This window comes from Centrocercus urophasianus, unplaced genomic scaffold (assembly GCF_019232065.1).
Source record: "Centrocercus urophasianus isolate 14NV4802_14NV808 unplaced genomic scaffold, USGS_Curo_1.0 seq_34, whole genome shotgun sequence".
In the NCBI taxonomy this organism is placed as follows: Eukaryota; Metazoa; Chordata; class Aves; order Galliformes; family Phasianidae; genus Centrocercus; species Centrocercus urophasianus.
The window spans coordinates 3,911,224-3,917,557 of NW_024884911.1; positions in this window are offsets into that span (position 1 = coordinate 3,911,224).

Sequence of the window (6,334 nt, forward strand, 5' to 3'; positions counted from 1 at the left end):
TTGAAGATCAGAGACTCTCATGACCAAAGGCCGTTTGAGCCGCGTTTCTGAGGCTGAGGACTGGAACCCTTTTCCTTCAGATGTTTTTCCTGTCCTGCCGGCGGTGCTGACTCAGCACTTCCAGCATCAGTTTAGCTCAGCAGCTTTGTTGGATGTCTGTAGAAAATTATACCTGGAACTTCTCAGGAGCGGTGGGAGCTGCCATAGCTGTGCTTAGGTTTCTTATCTTCTCTGTCAGCACGGGGCCGGCTGCGTGTGAGTGCCCAGCTGGGAGTGGGGAATGTCATCTTGGGTCAAACATCTTTGTGTTCATTTGGATGCCTCCCTTGGTGAGCACAGCAGACGTAGTGTGGGTTTCTCCCCATTGAGCAAGCTGGGATTTTCAGTGCACTTCTCAGAGCTGGGCCGGCGGTGAGCTGTTCTGCTGCTGCTTTGTGTTCAACAGGTCAGCGCCGGCCTTCCTGCCTCTGTCTTTGCAGCCCTCTTTTATAAATGCTCGTGACAGCCGGTAAGAAATGAAGTACGAGTTGAGAGGAGCAGCCTCGCGTGGTGGTGGTAGGAATAAAAGCCAGAACTGTGTTGTGGCATCGCTGCTGTATTCACTTCTCATCCAAACCCGAGCCGACGTGCTGGTGGGAGCCTTCTGCAATGGAACAGGTCGTGGGTGTCTCGCTGTTGCTTCAAAGAAAGGCTTTCCTGGCCCAGGTGTGGAATCTGGCAGGGCTTCTGGAGGCCGTTCCATGCTCCAATAGCCAGGAGAAGAGATGTTTGTCCTCATTAACATGGCTTCACCTTCAGCAGTGAGCAGTGAGCACCTTTCTCACTGACTCCTGAGTGCCCTGGGGACCGAGCTTGTAAAAATGGTGCCAAACTGTGAACTGGAGTGAGCCCAGCTGGAGGAGGGCTGCCCCAGCTCTGCGGGCTCCAGCAAGGGCTGAGCCCTGAGGGGCATCATTGGATTGGGCAGCCAGGAGAGGCTTTGTGGGGTGGAAGGGTTCTGGTTGCTCTGAAAAGTCCAAGCTTGGGGATGCCGGCACTGAGCGCTCCCTGCGGGCGTGCAGTTGTTGCTGAAACTGGAACAGGACATTCCCCATGTTCCCAGTTGCAGTGGTACCAATAAAGGCCATCCGAATCCCTCAGCAGGCGCTCAGCACATTGGAACTGGGGCTGGGATCCCAGTGTGGGTGGGTTACAGTTACATTTGTGCCCTGGGATCTGCTGAGCTTAGGGAGGGAGGAAGAAGAGAAAACAGAGAGGAGGTTCCATGCGGTCCTTCTGTTTCTAAAACTCATGGGAGAGAGAAATCCAAGCAGTGCACAGTCAGGATACCCAAACTAGCCATTCCGATGTGGATTTCTCCCAGGTTGGTGCCAGGTATGGCACTGCTCTTCTGTGGCCTCCATGTAGGCACAACACTTAGAGCTTCATCCAGAACAAAAGAAATACACAGTGTGCTATAGCTAGAAGAGAAACCATTCCAATATTTCTGAGCATCGCTATGTCCTACCAGGGCTACAAACTCCATGAACTGTGGTGGCTATGAAGAAATTCCAACTAGATTTTACGATACTGGAGCGTGTCACTCACTGGGTGTGGGGAGGAGCTGATTGCTGGAAGTGGCCGTTCCTCAAAGCGTCGGCCTTTCTCTGCGTTCAGACACCTTAAAAACGTGACTTCAGGTATTACATCTCCCCTTGGATAAAACTCCCTTGCAGGCAGGAATAAAACTTACAAAAAGGCTGTTACAGAGACCATCAGCTGTCTATTAGATCGCCTGGAATATGCTCCTCTAGCAGCACAGTTTAGTCTTCTCCAAATTACTGTAGAGGATTTGACTGTATCTTGCTGATCCATCCACATTTTAATTTCCTCTGCACGGATACATATTGCAGGATGCTGGAAATCCCCAAGCCCACTGGAGCTGCACGACTGGATGTTTCATCCTGTAACACCAATAAAACGTTAATGCATACTAATAGCGGCAGCAAAGGGGTTTATGGAGCGAGCTTGGGAGCATTTGATAATTGCTGGGGTATCCGTGACGTGGGGAATTTGGGGTTAGGGTCACCAAGTGCTGCCCTTTGTCAGCGCAGGGAGAGAAAAACCCTCTGATAGACCTTGAGGGAGTGAGGGGTGGGGGGGGGGGGCAAAGGCTGGAGCATGGCATGGAGGGTGCATGGGGCACAGGGTGGGCAAGGAGAGAGAGATGGGGCAGGATGAAACTGCCCAGGGAAGGGATGGGGTCACTGACCATGGAGGTGCTTAAGGAAAGGGCAGAGGTGGTGCTGAGGGATGCTGCACAGCGGTCAGCAGTGGAGGGTGGTTGGACTGGATGGTCTTCAAGGTCTTTTCCAGCCTTAATGATTCCGTGATTCCATTGGGGAGCTCAGGAACAGGGGGTGTGGGGAGGGAGCAGCAGCTGCCTCCACGCAGAGCTTTTCCATTCACATCAAAGTCCACTTCCATGCTGTAAAACCTGGTGAAACGGGCTAAAAAAGCAGCAGTACACAGGTACAAATGCTGCTGTGTGGGGAGGAGAAAGGAGAAGCCACTGCCTCATTGTGAGAGCACTGTAGAAATAAACAAAGAAATGAAACTGGGGGAAGATTCATGAACCAAAGTGGGGGTGTGTAGAGCATGCCCTGGGCTGTCCTCATAGGTGGGCTGTTTGCTTCCCTCCACCTGGGGACAATTAAGAGCAGGACTGATGGGGGCTAATTTCAGAGATGGCCCCTGGCAGGTGTGGGGCTGCTCCCTCAGCCCAATCATGGAGGCAGAGGGGAGATAAGAGCAGGGTTTGGGGCTTGGTTGCTTTCCCCTTTTCTCCTTTTGTGTCCTTCCAGGAGGGAGTGGGATGACCTGAGCAGTGCAGCCACTCACTGGGGAGCTGAGGTGAGCAGGGTGCGCTGGGCTCTGAACTCTGCTTTGGGGGGGGAACACCGGGTTTTGTTGTTTCTGTGTTTGAGAGGCAGTGACTGCTTGTCTCAGAGAGCCCTCGTGGGTTTTGCTGTGTATCTGTGCAGTGCCGTTGCAGCCCCTGAGATGTCAGTGCTTGGAGGTTCTGCTTCTGCTTTGCAGTGTTGGTGTTGGTGTGCTGGCAGTGGCTGCTCTGTTGCTGCTTTGCCTTTTGCTCCCTGTGCTGTTTTCTGTTGGATGGTGCCTTTGGTTACAACACAGCCCCTGTTAACTTCCTGAGGTGGGTTTCACTTGAGCAGCATCGCAACCATCAGCTCTGTGAGCAGGACCATAGGAAGGCCAAATGTGAGTAATTACCACTCCAACGCTAATTACCTGCATTGGGCCCAAACCCAACACACCAAACGCCGCTCACAGGAGCGCTGCCTGGATCTCACAGCTGAGTGTCCCTATAGCTCTGCTGCTGTTCTCTGTGCACAGCAGAGCTCAGACATCTGCTCACACATCCCCAAACGTGCTTCTATTTGTTCCTAACTGAGCTGGGGCAATGTGAGGGGGGCACATGGCTCGGGGCCATGGGTCCTGCGGGGGTGCACAGAGCTGATGTGTGTGCAGTGATGTCCCTGCATGCAGCTGCTGTCCTGGGCCTGGCAGTGGTTGGGCTGTGGGTTACAGCACTCAGCCCTAAAAATTCTAATCAGCCCCAAAACACCACTGCAGGGTTCTGCTGAGCTGTGGGACACTGTGGCTCTGAGTGAAGTGGGGAATGGATGGGATGTGAGGCCCGTTCCCTGGAGGCAGCATCTCTCTGGGTGGGAGGTGGCCCATTCCCCTCAAACTGAGGGACTCGGCACAAAAGCAGCCCCTGCTCCTGAGAATGGGATCCTCCTGCAGCTCTGCTCCAGCCCAGCTCCCTCCCAGAGCCTTAAACCACTTCTGTGTGTCACAGGGTATGAGGAGATGGGATGCCAAGGGGTTTGGGCTGTCACACTCAGCCATGGCTGTGTGACACCATAGGGCAGAACCAGTGTGCCTTGAGGCAGAGCTGGGGGGCGGTCAGGGTGGGCTGCCCCGGACTTTGGGTACCACACTGCACTCAGCATCGCTCCGGGCTGTGGATTATGGAGGGGTGGAACTGTTTGGAGCCTGGAGGCGCAGGGGATGCGGCTGTTGGGGTGCAGCCTTCCTGTCACCTCCCTGCCAGCCCGAGCGCTTCTGCCATCATGATTAATTTATCAGGTGCTTATGAATATGCAGATGAGGTACCGGTTTCCAGGCTCTGCTTTCAGGAGAGGCTGTGATGGGCTTTCTACTGCCTCTTCAGCAGAGAAATGTCATGTACCGGGGCTGGGAATAAATAAGTAACGGACAGCGCTGGGGTCGCGGCAGCTCCGCGGAGCTCAGGGCTCTGCTCCTTCCTCGGTGTCAGGGATTTTTACCCACGTCCCTATGGAGTGTCCCTCACCCGCTGGTTATCTGTCCTACGGGGATGGGTTTGTCCATTTCGGGCTTTGAAACTGTGATGGGAGCCCCAGAAAGTTTGCAGTGGGAATGGAGCTCTGTGGATGACAGGGCTCTGTGTCCCCGAGAACCCCAATGGCTGCATACGGGGAGTGGCGCGAAGTGAGGATCGTGTGCTCAGTGAGCACAGCCTTGGCCCCTCCGTCTGTGCGGGGGCTGGGGGAGGGGATGCGGTGCTCCGGGCTTTGCTGACCCATCGCCATCCGCGGGCAGAACTCCCCGACTCGCCGTTTGCGGCCGCGCTTCCCCCGTCGGGGCGATGCTGGGACTGACGGTGCGACTCGCTGATCCCGGGGGTCTTTTCCGACCGTTCTGATCGCACGGTGCCGTTCGGGAGCCCCCGGCCCCGCTCCGTCCGTTGCCGGCTCAAACGGACGGAGGTCCCTTCCCTGCCCCGCACTGAGGTCGGGGCTGCTGCCCCCCCCCGACCCGCACTCCCGGCACTGCGGGGCGCTCTGCGGGCACCAGGGGGCGCGGTGGGCGCGGAGCGACGGAGGGGGGGTCCGCTCCAGGCTCAGCTCCAGAGCCCCCGCCCCCTCCCCACCTCCGTAACCCCAATTTTGGCCGCCCCTTCTCTCCCCATCTCCTGGAGAGAGAAAGAGTGCGAGTTTGGAGGGTCTGCGGGTGTCCGTGTGTCGGTGCGGGGTAGGGGGTGGGAACTGCGAGCGTTTTGCACGGGATTTTTAGAGATCTTGACGGTAATTCGCGCATCCCGCGGTCAGCGCGGGGGTGGGACGGGAGAACCCGCGGCTTTCATTCATTTGGTTTGAAGAAGTGGGGATGGGGGGGGGGGGGGGGGGGAACTCCATCCCCCCCAAAACGGGGGCGGGGGGAACCCACCACCACCGCCACCCACACGCACCACCCAGCGGCACCGCGCGGGGATAACAAACTCCAACTCCAAAAAACTTCCCTGCGCATCGGGGAACGCGCAGAGGTGCGGGACGGGGGCGGCGGGGGCCCAAACCTGCGCGGGGCTCTGCGGGTCCGGGGGGGGCCTCGGGGAGGGGATAAAGGGGGATTTGGGGGTCGGAGGTGGGCGGAGAGGAATGCGGGGTGGTGAGGAAAATGAGGGCGCAGCAACTTTATAATCGACTTTTTATTAAGATTATAAATTTTAAACAAATCTGAACAGTTTTACCCGGTGATATACAATGCCATATGCACAGAAATACAGGTTACAAACAAAGGAAATAATAATAATAAAAAAGACGACAACAACAACCAAAAAAAAAAAGAGGAGGAAAGCAAACGAACAAAAACCCCGAACCGAACCCCAACACAACGTCCTCAGTTACACACAGTGCCGATCCCGTGAAGTTGGAGTGGGCAGAAACACACACGTGGGAGGGGGGGGAACCAGAAAACCCACCTTTTTACAACAAAAGGTCTTTCCGAAAAAAAATAAAAGAAACACTATTAGGAATCAAACGAACCTACAGGAGCCGAATCTCCTTGGGCACGCTGGGTTTGCGGTGCTGGAAGGCCGGCACCAGAAGAGTTGAACTTAAGAAGCAAAGGGGGGAGGAGGGCGGCCCCGCTTTTTGCTCCCCCCGCTCGTGTGACCCCATAACCCCGCAGCAGAGCCGGGGAGGGGTTGAAGTCACATCGCACGCGTTTCCAGGGTTTGGGGGGGGGGAACGACAAAGTTGAAATGTTTTCATTTCTACCTTTTTTTTTTTTTTTTTTAATATATCGCACAAAGCGGAGCTGCCGGGGGGTCCCGAATTGCCCCCCGCCGCCGCCCGGCTCTCACGTGGCCCCGCGGCCGCCCCGGGCGGACACAAAGAGGATTCAGCCTGGAGGTGCTCCGGGGGTGGCATTTTTCTGTTTGCTTTTTAATTATTATCTCCCCCCCCTCCCCTCCTTCCCCTCCCCCGTTCCTTCTCCTCCCCCC